Source organism: Thermobia domestica, chromosome 15 (assembly GCF_964235325.1).
Source record: "Thermobia domestica chromosome 15, izTheDome1.hap1.1, whole genome shotgun sequence".
NCBI lineage: Eukaryota > Metazoa > Arthropoda > Insecta > Zygentoma > Lepismatidae > Thermobia > Thermobia domestica.
The window spans coordinates 85,420,641-85,438,879 of record NC_137468.1 but is presented as its reverse complement, the minus strand read 5'-3'; the positions used below and the strand labels follow the sequence as shown (position 1 = coordinate 85,438,879).

Genomic DNA, 18,239 nt, shown 5'->3' with positions numbered 1-18,239 from the left:
AGTTGATAACTTCAGAGACGTAACTAAGCTATTTTGCGCCCGGGACGAGATCTTGTTTTGGCGCCCCCTTCCTCAACGTAAAACGTAAATATATAGCTACAGTAAAAAAAATCTTCGTTTTGCACCCTCTCAATCCGGCGCCCGGGGCACGTACCCCGTCTACTAACCCCTAATTGCGGTCCTGGATAACTGACAGGTGAAAAAAAATTAACTGAGTTGATAGTTTCACATTTTGTTTCTTTTTTGGCTCTATATGGTTCTCTATTTCCCATATGTACATATACTATAGATAAGGTTTTTTCTAACATTGGCCCAAGCTCTTTTATTTCACGGAAGATAACTTGTGGTTTTGCTTTAGTCGTCAGTACCAACATTTTGTAGTTTCAGCAAATTTTTGTATGAACACGTTAGTATTTATATTCTCCACAATCTAAGATAGGATGGGGACTTCTCATTTCTACATCTATTTTTTCCTGTGATATCCGTTTTGATACCTCTCCTATTATTTTGTGACATATTATACTAGTAAACATAATTTTATGCACTCTTGCATATAAGAAATGGATGCAATGAACGTTAATACTGGTGAGAAACGAAAAAGAACTAATGGATAAGAAACGAAAACAAAATTTGGTACGATAATGAGCCTTGTAGTCTTAGTTCTGGAAAAAAGAATGGAATAAATCCCGTGTCCATGATGACGCCGTATCCAGTAAGTCATCCACGTGCGTTTCTTTCTCCCATTAGCGTGTAGTAATATACGCCTAATACAATTGTATGCATTACTATCACACTTAAGACCAAATCTACAATCGGTATATTGTCCATGTCGAATTCAAATGTACACAGCTACACAGATAGAATGATATTCCTTTCCCAAGCCGAAAAAGAACAGTTTTGGTATGGTTAAAATCTCTGAAACAGATCAAGTTTGAAGCGGAAAACCTCAGCAAGATTCCGCATACTTCACGTGGTGTACAAGTGGCTCTACTATTAGTTTGTAAATGTGTTCTACGATTGCCATCGGAAAAGCTTTTTTTTTTTAAATTTTATTTTGATGTAGTATGGTGCATATTTTGTGAGGTTTCCTTATAGCCATATTTCTTGGGTTCAAACTCAGACGTGAATTCATCTATTCCATTCCAGATTTAAAAGAAAAATATCCGGGTTAACTTTAGTTTTAAAAATCTGATTTTCAAAATTGAGAATTTCTCATGCTAGTTGCAATCGAAATTGATAAGGAATAAGGCGATAAAAATATTTTATAATAATAATAATAATAATAATAATAATAATAATAATAATAATAATAATAATAATAATAATAATAATAATAATAATAATAATAATAATAATATCTCTCGCTTTACCATGCACTACATCACTAGCTCTGTTGAAACAGTAAGATTTCTTCTCCGAACCGATGGGTTTCTGTCAGTACAGGGAGACTTGTCTCCTAAAAGTATTTTTCAAGCAATGCTCTATTTGGCTTAGTCCATTATGGTTTTCATAATGTATGTTTACAAATTTATTTATTTATTTATTTTATTTATTTACGAACATAATAAAATAAAATGAAATAGCCAACATACATTATGAAAATTATAATGCAGTAGGCCAAACAGAACATTGCTTGAAAAATACTTTTAGGAGACAGTATTCTTTTTCTTTCTTCAATACCTGCCTGCCTTTTCTCCTGCTTGCTACTATTTCTTTTTCCATTTCTTACTACGGTCATATTAATACAATATTCTATAGAAGCATTGCAGAATCTAAAGGCCAAACTTTACTCGATTACTGATTTACAAAGGTTTTGAGTTTATCGGCCCTTTTCACCACCAGTGTTATACCAGACCTACACCTACAGTTTAAAGTGGAATCTTAATTATCGTAATGCGTTTAAAACTTCGCCCATCAGGATTCGAACCCGGTACCACGTGGACCAAAGGTGCACCAGGATAATAACAAGTGTTATATTTTGTTTAAAAAGTTACTTGTACTCTGTTAACTATTCATATAGACTCCGGCCAGGAAGAAGAAAGAAAAGTGCGAAAATGTTATATTCATTGCTTCAGCTTTTTTTTTTTCTAACTGTACATTCATCCTTCTTCCTTCGATGTGGACAGCAGTAACAGGTGCAAAAATTCTATTGCTTTGTGACAACAGACAGCATTTCCAAGAATTATTTTATCTCTCTGTGCTGTGTCTTCAACCGTAAATACCGCGAATTCTTGGTAAATACAAAGCATCACATGATCTGTTCATCTTTAGGGTTTTGCCCTCATGAGGGCCGCCCTCACCCTCACCTCACCCTCATTTTAGTAGTTGAGGGTGAGGGCGTTGGAGGGTGAGGGCGATGAAGTAATTGAGGGTGAGTGTGAGGGAGGGTGAGTGTGAGGGCGTCAATGGAGGGTGAGTGTGAGGGAGGGTGAGTGTGAGGGCGTCAATGGAGGGTGAGTGTGAGGGAGGGTGAGTGGAGGGCGTCAATGGAGGGTGAGTGTGAGGGAGGGTGAGTGGAGGGCGTCAATGGAGGGTGAGTGTGAGGGAGGGTGAGTGTGAGGGCGTCAATGGAGGGTGAGTGTGAGGGAGGGTGAGTGGAGGGCGTCAATGGAGGGTGAGTGTGAGGGAGGGTGAGGGGAGGACATCAATGGAGGGTGAGTGTGATGGAGGGTGAGGGTGAGGGGCGTCAATTGAGGGTGAGGGTGAGGGAGGGTTAGGAAAAATGACCATCTCTGGTTACGACTGGGACTGTTGTGAATTGATCACAAAAGAAGTGCTAATGTTGGCAGACAATGCACCAGCTCATTCCGGCCATGCATCTCTGATGAACGCAGTGTAATTACGATATGAAATATTGTTCCACCTCCATACTCAGCAGACCTAGCACCAAGTAACTTCTTAGTCTTCCCAGAAATGAAGAGTTTACTCAGAGGACTCATTTTGGCAGTGGGGATGACATCACGTCTGAGATTGAACTGTAGTTTCAAAGCCAAACTGTGGACCATTACAAAACGGGCTTACGAAAAGTGAGTGAAGAACCTCTGGCAAAAATGTGTCGCTAGGCATGGTGAGTACTTAGAAAAGGACTAATACCATCATTGTGTCAGAGTTATCCAGGGTGAATTTCTTCTAGGTGATTGCACCAACTTTTTGATACCCCCTTGATACACTAAATTTTAAGATAAAATAACTTATTAATCAACTTTTCAGGACTATAGTGAGTACTCTACACAAGAAAATAACACAAAAACAAATACAAACACATAAAATTAGCAGCGAAAAGCACACGAGAGGCTTTCACTCGGACAAACTAATTGAACGACAAAGCGCAGTAGTGCGAAAAGAAAACATACCCACCAAAACACACAACATGTGTGCTGAGTTGTTCGCATTCCAAAGCAGCGTTTGTGTTTCGAGGCAAAATTTAGCCGAATTTTTCGTTCATACTGAAAATTATTGTAGTTCTGGGGTATTTGGATTCCGGAAGTAATATTTTATTATCACAGTTAAATATCAAATCTTGATTCAGGTATTTTTTGGTTGCCAGCTACACACGTTCTGTTACGCCTAGAGGTTTATTTTATTTTATTTTATTTTATTAGGTAGACAAATCATAGATTATTCATTTTTATTCGCGAGCCAGATAAGACATGTTTGCAAGTCGCATCCGGTTCGTAGGTCGTTATTTGGGCATCATTACTTTATAGGAATCAATGTTGAAACCATAAAAGTTAATGTAAATGCGTACCACTTCCAGCTTTTAGCAAAGTGGAAACAGAGAAGGGATTTATTCTTGATTCTTGATATTTATTCAGCAAAAAAAAGTCTAGGTGTAACAGAACGTGTGTAGCTGGCCACCATAACATACCTGAATCGAGACTACTTTTTACACTATTTCTCGCTACTTTTTGCCGTTTTTGCTCTGCACTGGTTAACACTAAAACTGAGAATAATAGATTTCCAACACTTGCGGTTGACATAGAGAGATAAGGATTAGCATTAGGAATTAAATTTCTGAACTTTCGACATATATGGCCATGTTAGCAGGTCACGTATGAGGATAACGTCCCTTGGCACTCACACTATTGGGGCGTTTACACTTAGTCGATTTGCGTTCGATTCAATTGAATTGACGTCACTTTCAACTTAATCGACCGTGTAAACGGGACTTCAATTTAATCGCTTGTTGATCGAAGGCGACTAATCGACTGGCAACTGAATTGAAAGACATTCTATTTTCTTCTGCTATAACACCGAAAATTGTACCAATTACTGCTTGCTTGGACATCTTTAAAATTGCCAGTGATTTCGAATCGACTAGAGGAGAGCGAGTCGACAAGCAGCATTCAATTTCGGTTGAAACAATTGAACACATCCATCGATCTGATTCGGCCTAGGTGCTTCAATTTAGTCGCAAATGCAGCGAGTCGATTTAGCCGTGCGACTAAATCGACCAAGTGTAAACGTCCCAGTGTTGGGCAAATTTCAATTGAATTAACAATTAACAATTAATCTGTAAATTTAATTGTTAATTGCAATTAACAATTGAAATAAGTAATGGTTAATTGTTAATTGCAGTTGGCCATTAAAAAAGGAGAATCAATTGCAATTGATCAATTGATTGAAAGTAATTGCAGTGGAAAGTAATTGCAATTGAATTCTGTAATTCAATTGCAATTGAAATTAATTGGCAATTGATTCAATTGCAATTGATTTCCACAGCAATTACTTTCAATTGATTGATCAATTGCAATTGATTTTCACTGATTAATTTTCAACACTGTAGTTCAGAGAGGGCGTGGGGCAATGAAAACTTTAGCCACGACCAATTGACTCACCACCCGTCGTGACCCACGACCCACCGTGACCCACTCTGACCCACCACCCACCATAAATCACTCTTACCCACTGTGACCCACAGACCCGCCAAAACCCATTGTCATCAACTCTGACCCATGATTCACGCCCTCTTCTCTACTGACTAAAGAGTTTAAACTTGTAATAAAACAAGCCTATAAAATTATCACTCATCGGAGTTTGAATTTCTACGAGCAATCGCTCAAGCATCGCACTAATACAATAACGGCGGATCTGACCTTTCTAATATAAATAAAATAGTTTGTTCGTGTGTCTGTGTGTCTATCTTTGTGCGGCCTGTGGACGAGACGAGTGGACCGAAACTTTTCAAAATTTGGTCACGGGTAGCTTGGTCTACGCCCCAGACCAAGACGAAGAGTTTTTTTTTTTTAATTCCTTACTAGGGGGTCTCCAGGAGACGTTTACCGGGACCGGCCTGGGGACCAGACAAGTCGACCGAGAGTTACCAAATTTTGGTCAAACATACCTTGGTCCAGGTCCCACACCAAGGCAAAGCTTTTTCGAAAAAATTCGAACCAGGGGGTCTCAGGGGGGCGTTTACCGGGACATGTAAAAGTAGTAGAAAATGACCGATATCAGTGTCGATTTCATAGTTTTCGCGGTCGCTGAGATCAATGGTGAAACTCCGATCGCATTAACTTCCAAATTCACCGTATTCTGCTACGGGCCGTGGGTCAATGGGGGGGGGGGGATACCGAAACGTACAAGTAATCCAAAATGACCGATATTAGTGTCAAATCCATAGTTTTCGCGGTTGCTGATATCAATGGTGACACTACCATTAGCGATGACTTTCAAATTCATCCATCGTTGTATGCGGGCCTTGGGTCACCAGAGGGGGGAATTCCGAGACATGTAAAAAAATAATCGAAAATGACCGATATTAATGTCAAATTCATAGTTTTCGGGGTAGCTGAGCTCATTGGTGAAACTCAAGACCGCGTTTACTTTCACATTTAGCCCCCATCAGATAAGAAACGGGGGCATTATGAAGGGGATCACGAGACATGTAAAAATAATCCACAATGACCGATGTCAAATCCGTAGTTTTCGCGGTGGCTGAGATCAATGGTGATACTTTCATTAGCGATGATTTTCAAATTTAGCCACCATTGTATGCGGGCCGGGAGTCACCGGGGGTAGGGAATTGCGAGACATGTAAAACTAATGGAAAGTGACCGATATTAGTGTCAAATCCATAGTTTTCGCTGTCGCTGAGATGAATGGTGATACTTCCACAGGCGTTGACTTCCAAATACAGCCCCCATCGGCTGCGGACCAGAGGCATTGTTTTTTTCAAAATTGGAACCAGAGGATTATAGGGATTTTTACCGGCATATGTAAAAAGTAGTAGAAAATGGCAGATGTTAGTGTCACATTCATAGTTTTCGTGGTATTAGTGGGGGCCAGAGGAGATTGTTTCACAATACGAACCAAGGGGGTCTGAGGGGGCGTTTACCGGGACATGTAAAAGTAGTAGAATTTGTGTCGAATCCATATTTATCGGGGTTGCTCAGACGTATAGTGACACCCCCGATCTGCCGTGTCGTGACAAAACGCTGTAACTTTGGCGGAGCAGTTTTGCGAAAAAGGGCCGTAAAGTTATCATCAGAAAATGTGATCTGTATCGTGTAGATCCAGTGTATCTTGACTTTGGAAACACGTGGTTACATGTAATGTTAAGTAAATGCATGTTGTGTGATTAAATTTGGTGAAAATTGATTGGTTGACCATTATTGCCTAGGTACACTGGTTCTACACGATACAGATCACATTTTCGGATGAAAACTTTACGGCTCATTTTCGCAAAACTTCTCCGCCAAAGTTACAGCGTTTTGTCACGACACGGCAGCGATAGTGTTTACGTTCAAATTCAGCCCCATCGGCCTTCCCAATGAAAACACATGTACGTTGTTGGATATATATTCACACAAAATATATCCAATGTTAGAAATGTTTCTTAATTGTTCTCCCGTTGTTCAGTTTGTTTACATTGATATTTTATCTGATCCGTGCGAAGAACGGGCACAACAGCTAGTACGAAATGGTAAAGTGTTTGTTATGGACCAAATTACAATGAATTCAATTATATAGATAATTATTATAATTATAACTAATAAATATTTCCTTGTTGAATCATAGAGCTCCTCCGTGGCTAAGCGGTTAGCGTACGCGCCTTTGGCGTGGGAAACCCGGGTTCGATTCCCGGCGGGAGCTCATGTGGTTCGGATTCCACGTTAATCAGTAGGTCCATGTCTCATATAGCCTCGCTGCTGACCGGGACGTTAAACCCCAAAAGCAACTCAAAATCAAATCAACTTGTTGAATTATACATATTTTTCAGTGGAAAAATGAATACAATTTAAAAGTCCCAAATCAACGTTAAGTAGACCAACGTAAAGGAAAAATGTATATAATTTTCCATATAATTAAGCTTACAAACTTAAAATTTCCTTGTAATTAAGCTAAATTTCCATTTTTGTGTCGTTTTGTGCGTCTATTTCCTCGTTTTCTGCGTCACCGGGAACGGGTCAATGTTATCCTACAAATATGGCGGAACAAGTTAATGCTGTTCCGTCAGGAACGATTTTGAGGTCGTTTCCTTCACATCGTCTTGTGCGTGTTTTCTACCGTTTTGTAAGCCTATTTCCACGTTTTGTGAATCAATGGTAGTGGGTCAAAATGGGCATTCAATGTGGGAAGAAAACTGATCCACTCTCCCACCAGTATCGAATTTCAAGGTCGCTTTTTTCGCATTGTTTAGTGCATATTTATACCGTTTCTGCGCATACTTTCACGTTTTGTAGGCCAACGAAAGTGGGTCAAAGGTGACCTACAAATATGGCAGAAAAAGACAGATTCATTCCACTTTCAAGATCCATTTTGATCCTCTTTCACTGATGCACAAAGCGACACAAATCATGTATAAAAAGTGTGAAGGAAACGACCTCATTTGATGGTGACGAAACAGCATTAAGTTATTCCGCTATACTTGTAGGCCATTTTGACCCATTTTTGTTGTCGCACTAAAGTGGAAATAGAAGCACTAAAGTGGAAATAGGAGCACAAAACGGTACAAAGCAGGCACTATACGATGCGAAAGAAACGACCCCCCAAATTCGATAGTGGCGGAACAATGGCTCTATTTTCTCACACATTGATGGACCATTTTGACGCATTTCTGGTGATGCTCAAAACGTGGAAGTAGGCGAACAGAACGGTACAAAATACACACTAAACGATGCGAAAGAACCAACCCCGAAATTCGATAGTGGCGGAATAGTGAGCCATTTAACTCCCACTTTAAAGACCCGTTTAACTCACTTCCGGTGACGCACAAGACGAGGAAGTAGGCACAGAAAACTTTTTAAAAAATAATCACTAAACGATGCGAAAGAAACGACCTAGAAATACGATAGTGTCGGAACAATGGGTCATTTTGGTCACACTTTGGACGTCCATTTTCACACACTTCTGGTGACGCGCAAAACGTGAAAATAAGAGCACGAAACGGCACGAAATTCACTACTCGACGCGAAAGGAAGGACCACGAAATTCGGTAGGTATAGTGGCGGAGCAGTGGGTCATTTTCGTCCCACCTTCGAGGCCCATTTTGACCGTCTTCCAGTGACGCACAAAACGTCGAAATACGCGCACAAAAGGGTATGCAATGTGAAATTAACGACCTCGAAATTCGATAGTAGCGGAACTCTCGGTCATTTTCGTCCCATCTTGAAAGCCCATTTTGACCCATTTACGGTGACGCACAAAACGTGGAAATAAAGGCACGAAACGGCACGAAAATCCACTAGTTGATGCAAAAGGAAGGATATCGAAATTCAGTAGTGGCGGAACTCTTGGTCATTTTCATCCCACCTTCGAGGCCCATTTTGACCATCTTCCAGTGACGTACAAAACGTCGAAATAGGCGCACAAAAGGGTACGCGATGTGAAATTAACGACCTCGAAATTCGATAGTGGCGGAACAGTGTGTCATTTTCGTCCTACCTTGGAAGCCCATTTTGACCCATTTCTGGTGACGCTCGAAACGTGGAAATGGGGGCACGAAACAGCACGAAAATTCAGTAGTAGATGCGAAAGGAAGGATATCGAAATTCGGTAGTGGAGGAGCAGTGGGTCATTTTCGTCCCACCTTCGAGGCCCATTTTGACCGTCTTCCAGTGACGCACAAAACGTCGAAATAGACGTACAAAAGGGTCCAGCTTGGGGACTCATTTTAACCCACTTCCCACGACGTACAAAACGGAAGTAGACGCACAAAACGATGTGAAGGAAACAATCTCATTGGTGGCGGAAGAGCAATAACTTGTTCCGCCATATTTGTAGGCCCATTTTGACCCACTTCCGGTGATGCACAAAATGTGGGAATAGGCGCATAAAGCGACACAAAACACGCACAAAAGTTGCAAAACAAAGTACCTTGAAATTCGTTGGTGGCGGAACAAGTTAATGACGCCGTGAGCACCAATATAAGTATATACTGTAGTTCTTACCAGTTGGCGCGGTGGGTCAGTGGTAGAGCGTTCCCCTCCGGTGCTTGAGGTCCCTGGTTCGATCCCAGCTCGCGCAGTTTGTACTTTGTGGTGGACAAACACCGTGCTCGTGGATTTTCTCGGGGTTCTCCCGTTTCCTCCCACTTTCTTCATTTCATTCATTTGCTATCATCACCGTCTCCTTTAGCCTATCCGGCATAAGCGTGAGACGTAAAACTAAAGATTTCTTATCATTTTTTGTAGTTCTTACCATCAAGGCTGAGAACTGCACGGTCCAATTTTTTAGCCAAAGTAGAAGCCCAACCGGAATAGTGATGTCAACCGACTCGGCTTGGTTCAACTGAGCGTACAGCTTGAGCTGACTTGGTTGGGATTACCCATCGACTGGGCTCAATTGAGCCAATGGCTTGAACCGGCTCGGTAAAGACGAGTCATCTGCTCGGCTCGATTGGAGCCAATGGCTCGAACCAGCTCCGTTGAAACGAATCCATAGGCTGGGTTCGAGTCAGCTCAACTGAGCCGATGGCTCGAACGGGCTCGGTTGGGGTAAGCAATCAGCTCAATTCGGCTCGGCTCGTGTGAGCCATCGGCTGGAGCTGGCTCGGTTGGATGAGCTGTTGGCTCGGCTCACTTCTCGGTTCGGCTCGATAAGTGAATAAGCTGTGAGCGAGCCGCTTGAGCTATTGACAACCCTAAACCCGGGTCGGGCAGTTTTGAACATGTTTGGCTGAAGTCCCATAACTTCTAACAATTTTTGGCTCGAGCCCGAATACTTGCTCCTCCTGAACTCAAACCAAGAACCTCGTGACCGATGTCCTTGCCTCCTGAAGATTTCTTGACGACCGAGATCGACAGTCAACTAATTTTTAGTATTCCGATACAAACCGCCTATATTCCATGTTTATACAGGTACACGGTGTTATAATGATAATTAATTATAGTAGTAGTAGTAGTATCATTGATTATTATATTGTCTATGTAGGATACTTGAAGATAGTAGTACTTGGAACTTCACAAAGGATTTAGCTCGAATTGGCTCGACTCGACTGGAAACTCGATCCGAATTCGAGTCGAGTTGGGGGAAATTTTTCGAGCCGAGATCTCAAGTCGAGCTCAAAGATGTCTGCTTCGAGTCGAGTCGAGTTTTAAAGAAAACTCGCTCGAACTCGCTGGTGCCCATTCCTATTGTATGCATGACGGGCATATAGAGTTCTTTCGAGGGGGATAGAACCATAAACATATTTTAAAAATACTTAGTTTCCTGGCTTTCTTCCCAGGGGGGGGGATGGTAGGTATCCAGCATTTCTTATAAGTACCTTATTTGAAATATGTAAAACAGTAACAAGTGGACAACACAATACACACACATCTTCTTATCTTCAGTTTTAATTGCTGATTTCAATTGCAATTAACAATTACAATTAACAATTACAAGTTTCAATTGTCAATTGCAATTAACAATTAAATGTTTCAATTGCACCCTTTGCAATTGACAATTAACAATTAAAAGTTTCAATTGCCTGGTGACCAATTAACAATTTAACAATTGACGAAAATTTAATTGCAAATTTTATGATTGAATTCAATTGCAATTGAAATTAATTGTCAATTACAAATTGAAATCAATTGCAATTGAAATCAATTGCAATTGATTTTCAGAGCAATTACTTTCAATTGATTGATCAATTGCAATTGATTTCAATTGATTTTGCCCAACACTGAAACGTCCCATATCCGAGGAAAGGGAAGGAAGGAAGTAGCCTCAGACTTGGATGTCAGGTAGCATTCTAGCATTCCTCTTATGAATGAGCAAAATCCAGGAAAACTCCACTTGCTTTTACATTTCTTCGATCGAGTGTCCTCAGAATTGAACCCGGGACCTCTCGCACCAAAGACGAGAGCGTTAGCATCTACGCTACTCAACGCCATTAGGGAAATGAGGATGAAGATGAAACGACGCTCAATTCATATCACAAAACAATTTTTCTTTATTTCTTATAGTTTTCATTGTGATACCATGCTCTCATTATTTTTGCTGCATTCATAATAATCGGGTCAATTTAGCGAAAAAGAAACGTTAATCTAAAACAAATTCCAACAAAAGGTCTGTGAACGTTTTTTTTGTCTCTACTGAGTGCACTGATTGACAGAAAAAAAGTTTACCAAAATCTGGCAACCGGAAGTGGCTTTTTTCAATATGGCCGCCAATAACCTCAAAAATCGCAAAAGAAACCTTCCTATATATTGATAATTTTAATCGTAAAACAATTATTCCATCAAACTTACATTTTTCGCCTCTACCTGGTGCACTGATTGATAGAAAAAAGTCTACCATGATCTGGAAACCTGAAGTGGATTTTTCAAGATGGCCGCCGCTAATGTAAACTCTCTTTTTGAAGGTAATAAGTTATTTGATTCTTAGTTGTTTGTGACAATGTAGATCACAATGCTATGATAGTAGACTGGAAAGAAACATTTCATGAGATGGGCGTGACTGCTGCATTGACACCAGGAGTAAAGAGGACATATCTTGTGAATAGGAAAAAAATGTCGAAAATTCATATAACAGAAACGTCAAATATAGTGGAGTACAGTTTTGCCAAAAATACATTACGAGAAATGAAATTGAAAGGTCCTGCATGCTATCAAGACTGTACTATTAGAGCTATTATTGATATTTTGTGGAGCTTTCGTTTCGTTTCAAGCACCCTGTACCAAATTGGCAGGGAACGATGTATATAATTAACTAGGGAAATTCTCATCCTGACCAGTCCTCAATTTTATTTTTGCCCATGATCGATATTTCTTCCGGAAGCAAAACGTGCATTCTATCAACATTAGAATTTATCAACAAATTAGCCTGCAAACATCACGTCCCTCCTATAATAACTTTTAATCAACCTCTTTAGCTAGTGAAATAACCAACGTTGCACCACAGAACTCCCTCTCAAAAAACATCGCACTTACGCTTGGCAGTTTTCACACTTTCATGAATTTGCATAGAACTATAGGTACACTAATGAACGAGACAAGTCTGAAAACCTTTTTAGAAGTGGTGTATGATAAAAAATGCTGAAGTAAAAATGTTAAATGGTGAGCTTTCAGAACTCATCTTCTAGTGGATAGGTATCTTCATCAACCACTTGTGCAATCTATTCTTCACGATAATCCTGAAGTCACTTCGCTAATAGATGAAACTGAGAATATGTATTCGTATATCTTAAGGAGTGAAACATCTCTTGAAACTTATTTACATCTAGTTGAGTAACAAAAATAAATTAGATACTTCAAAGGAAGAAAACTGAAGTTGATGCTCAATCTAAAACGAGCGAATTGTGAATAGCAGGTGTACAATAATGCATACAGTATAGCCAAATTGTGTTAAGATGGTAAAACATATAATTTAATATTATGTATTTACGAAACCTAATAATTGGTATTTACATATAGCTACTGATCATTATTGGTATCCATTTTCGATCCCATAGATATCATCTATTGGTAGAAATGAATTAATTAAATATTAAAACACTAAGATTGTTGGAAAAATAGTTGCTCTGCGATTAGAAATAAGAAACTAGAAATTTTCTCTGATTTTCGAGCCTAGCGGTGGCCATTTGGAAAAAGCCACTTCCGGTTTCCAGACGATGCTACACTGTAAAAAATCGTTGTGTTATTTCAACGGCATGCCTATGTGTTAACACGATTGTGTTAAAATATAACACAAACAGGTGGTTAGAACAACTCACTTTCCATTTGGAGTTTTGTGTCAAACACGTGTAGTTGAAATGACACACAACCTGTATGTTAAATTAAGTGTAGAATCTTCGGTGTTGTTTTCTGCGTGATTGCCAAATATGTTGGGCATCTAATTATAAAGGCTTATGAATTGAAGCTACAGACAAACACAGTAGAAAGAAATACTAAAACAAATCCAGGTATACGCAAAATTTCAAAATGCAAACCGCGCGATGTGTTTTCAATTGTTTTACATAATGTTTCTGAAGAAATAAAAATGTCAATAGCGAGAAACAACACCGTATTACTGTGTCACTTCTACACTGCATTAGAGCTCACCGGTCAACACCGGGATGCTTCAAAAATGGCGGAAAATAAGTAGAAACACGATTAAGAGGTAATCATTCTATAAGGATATACACTGCTCCACAAAACTTAAGCAACTCGAAGAAAGTAGCAGAAAATAAAACGACAAGATCACTACATCAAGTATAATCAACAGGAAGACGGTACAGATACATAATGCAACACAAGTAAATAACAATACAATTAGGATGTACAGGGTCGTCAGAAAGTTCAGAATCACAATACCTCGACTTGTAAAACTGGACTGTACGATGGCGTATGCAGTCAATATAGCGTGTGAGCACCACAAACTGATACGCATGCATGAAATCTTTTCTCCATGCTACAAATCCGAGTGTGGATCAAGTCTTGCGGAAGATGGCGCCACTCCTCGAGGAGAGTTGTTCGCAGTTCAGGAAGAGTGGTGGGAGTGCTGGTGGATTGCGCTGGGTTATTCGCCGCCAAGAGCATCCTGCACATGCTCGATGGAAATCAAGTCTGGTGTGCATGCAGGTCATGCAATATGAGTAATGTCTTCGCTCTACAGAACTCGGACTCCAGATATGCACGGTGTGGGTGGGCATTGTCATCCATAAATACAAAGTCTGGACCAAATGCTCGCCGAAACTTGTGCACATGTGTATAGAGAATTTCATCCCAACACTGTTGTGCAGCCAAAGTGTCATGTTCCACAAGATGCAGATCCGTTTCTCCATCAAGCATTATCTCAAAATACACATGATGGAATCATCGCAAAGGACGGCCGTTCAACAATGAAGTTTGGGTGATAGGTGTTCCTGGCTTTCTCCACACTAATGTTCGATCAGAATCAGACTTCAGGCTGTATTGAGACTCATCGGAAAACATAACGGGCGCCCACTGGTGTTTCCCCTTCAAACGTGTTACTGACACCATGTGTAACGCGCACGTTTGTGCTCCGTTTCAATGGCAAACACAGCACAGGCCTTCTGGCATACAGTCCTGCTATATTGAGCCGTCGACGAACTACTTCACGACTAATACGTTGTCCCGTCGCTTGAAACAAATCATTCTTTAACGGTCACGTCTGGCAGCAGTTGTGAGAAACCGGCCACAGATGGCCAACGTCTTCCTCGGACGACCTTCTTCATGATGTCTACTGAATGTACATCAATTTTGGGAGCAACTCCACAGCCTTACCACAATACTTTTGTTAACATTGAATTTTTGCACCACATCGACTTGGGATCGGCCTAGTTCCAATTGCCCAATTATTCACCCGCGGTCAACGTGACTCAAATATCGTCTGCCAACCATTGTAAAGTGCTTATACTTGATATCCCACATAGGAACCAACAAATCACTGCTTGCAGCCTCGGACACAATTGGGCTGTCGTGTATGCTTGGTGGCAAAATCTGTTTACCAGGTTGCAATGGTGCTAAGCACGAGATATAGCGGGCTCTCGCCCTGACTGTGCATCTCTTTCTATGTGCGTGAATATTACCAGTGTTCAATGGAACCCACGCGTTACTTATCCCACGTTCTGTCGGGTTGCTTAAGTTTTATGGAGCAGTGTAGGTAAGAGATTTCTATCATTCTTGAACAAGATGTTGGTGAAGGTTGTGTTTCGCACCATCAAGAAATATTTCACAATAAATGTTGGGGAGGATGACAAAAAAGTTTATGACGATTTTGTAAATGAAGTGTTATTTAGTTTACTATCCTTATTTCAAAATCAGTATCTTCGGTAAGCGTAAGCATGCACACCACAAGCTTTTTCAACACAGAAAAAATGGTTACATCAACACAACACATGGAGTTATTTCAACACATACGTAGATGTTGTAGGAACACAGAAATGGAGTGGAACTAACACCAAAATCGGTATTAATCTGGCGGTCTGACCTTGAATTTTAACACAGGAAGTGTTGAATTAACACCAAAACGGTGTTATTTATACGGCTTTGACCTTGAATATTACACAGATTGTGTTGAAATAATAAGAAAATGATGTTGAAATAACACAGGGACTGTGTTATATTGATACTTGACATGATGTAATACTAACACAATATAATTAACACACTACACACTGTGTTACTTTCTTCGTGTTGGTGCAAAACCGCCACAAGTTACACTCAACACTTTTTTCCACACTATCGACCCTGAGGGTGTCGAATCAACACCGAAAATACTAACACAGGTCGGAATTTAATACTACTCAACACTGGTTGTGTGCTAAAAACATAACATACCCCTTATGTTTAACGTCAACACCGCTGGTTCTGTGTTGAACTAACACCGCATAGTGGTAGTCATGCTGGAACCACTGCCCTGTGTTAAAATTGAGTTGAATTAACAAAACCATTTTTTGCTGTGTAGGCATTATTTTTCAGTCGATCAGTACAGCTGGTAGAAATAAAAACCGTAATTTAAATGCAGAAGTAATTGTTCTAAAATTGAAAGCAAGGAACTTTAGAAAAATCACTGATTTTCAAGATTAGCATCAGATTATGGTATAGACGTTCGTTCTGTCACTCAGGACACGTGGTAGAGTTAAAAACAGCACGTTTGATTGAAAAATAATTTTTCTAAGATTATAACGGCGGCCATCATGGAAAACCCACTTCCGGTTGTCAAATTTTGGTAAACATTTTATCTGCTGATCAGTGTATCTGATAGAAACAAAAACCGTTTAGAGACCTTTTGTTGGAATTTGTTCTGTCTGACGTTATATTGGCCGGACTATAACGATATTATGAGGTTCCCTTATAGCAGGGCTAACAAAAGATTGTCCCTAAAGTTTCTTACCACATGCGGAGAGAAAAATACAACTCCTACTTTAGTGCTAGTGTCACCCTGTCTTACAAAGTTAACTAAATTGCTATTATAGATACACCGAAAAAAGCCTTGACACGTGAGTGTCAGAGACCTCGTGTTGGCTCCTCTATAGGATGTATAAATGTGAAGTGCTGAAAATCGTGTAAATAAGTTGCACATAGTTTCTTTCCTTTATTACAGTTGTCTGTTGTCGAACATTTCTATTTTTGGTACCATAATTTGGTGATTTGGAAACTAACACGGGAGGGTCCCACAAGTTGTCGCTAAAATCTGATTGCCACATAGCACATCTTATAGAGCATCATGAGAAATAAAAATGAGCAAAATTTAAGGTGCTATGGACCAGAAGGATAGGAGCTACAGGGATTCAAAATTTGAATATCCAAATAATTAGATCATGGAATTAGATATGTTCAAAGTAAATATCTTGAAAACCGTTAAAGCAATCAAAACAAAAGTTGCACAATATAATAAGAACACAATGCTCTATCGAAAACTGCAAACAGTATTGCCATAGGTGAAGCAGTGTTGCCAACTCAGCATAAAAATGTTTTGTTTGAAATAGCACCATATACAAGTGTGCACAGATTTGAAATGCACTATTATCACTAAACATAACGAAGTGTAGTGGTACAGTGATTCATACTATTCGAGCTACATGTGCTGGAAATGTACAATAGAGAAGTCTGATATGTGGCAACAGAGGGTAATAAAGAAACGCACTAGAAACAAGTGGGGATTTTGCATTATACGTCTGAAAAATCCCCGATGAATAAGCAGACAACTCTCGAAAACAAAATTATACACGCGAGAAAGAAACACGTGTTTCTTAATTCTGTAAACTGGTTCTCGATCATCTTATCAATATTTGGAAGAGTGCTTTCTTGGTTTCTGTCTTTCGTGTTAAGTGACATATTCCTTTACTTGCTCTCATACATACCATATGATTGTGTTCGTACACTGTAATATTACCATATTCACATTGGAAATATAATTATTTTATTACTACCTCATTTCGTTTCTAGTCGACCAGGATAGCCGTGTGGTCTAGAAGGCTAGATAACTAACATATTAGGCATCGCGGGTTTCAATCCCGCCTCGGACATTTTTTGTTGTACTTTTTACCTTACATTTCATTGTAATCTTTCTCTTTCATAGTGATTCGGATCCAACTTTACACTCTTACATGGATTCGGAGCTGACATAGGACGTAAAAATGGCATCTCTTAATTTTGTTTTTCAAATGCATCAATATTTTGTGACACTGCTGACATTTTGCTATGTTATACTATCTGTGTTATATATTTCAACTAAATTCGTAGTATGAGACCCAGATTTCTTTATTACCATCTGTTGCCGCATATCATACTTCTCCATTGTACATTTTTAGCACACGTAGCTCCAATTGTGTGCAACACTGTACCACTACACTTCACTATTTTGTTTATTGATGTTAGTGCATTTCAAACCTGTGTACACTTGTATATAGTGCTATTTCAAACGAAATATTTTATGCTGAGTTGGCAACACTGATTCATCTATGGTAACACTGTTTATGGTTTTCGATAAGGCATTGTGTTCTCATTATAGTGTGCAACTTTTGTTTTGATTGCTTTAACGGTTTTCAAGATATTTACTTTGAACTTACATAATTCCATGATATAATTTTTTGGACATTCAAATTTTGAATCCCCGTAACTCCTATCCTTCTGGTCCATAGCATCTTAAATTTTGCTCATTTTCATTTCTCATGATGCTCTATCAGATGTGCTACGTGGCAATCAGATTTTAGCGACAACTTGTGGGACCCTCCCGTGTAAGGAGTATATAGGGATTAACAAAACTAATGTACTCCTACTTTATTATGTTAGTCGACATTGTTAAGAGCCAATATTGTGGATTAATGTGTCCTTGAAGGAATAGTTAATGCGAAATAGATTGTT

The 18,239-nt window shown here is 39.6% G+C and overlaps 1 protein-coding gene across 1 annotated transcript in view; it reads right to left on the bottom strand.

Annotated features, from left to right (window-relative positions):
• The window catches only part of LOC145671867 (leucine-rich repeat-containing protein 23-like), a 453,825-nt gene that overhangs the window by 25,507 nt on the left and 410,079 nt on the right, over nucleotides 1-18,239 (bottom strand). The window lies entirely within an intron of this gene.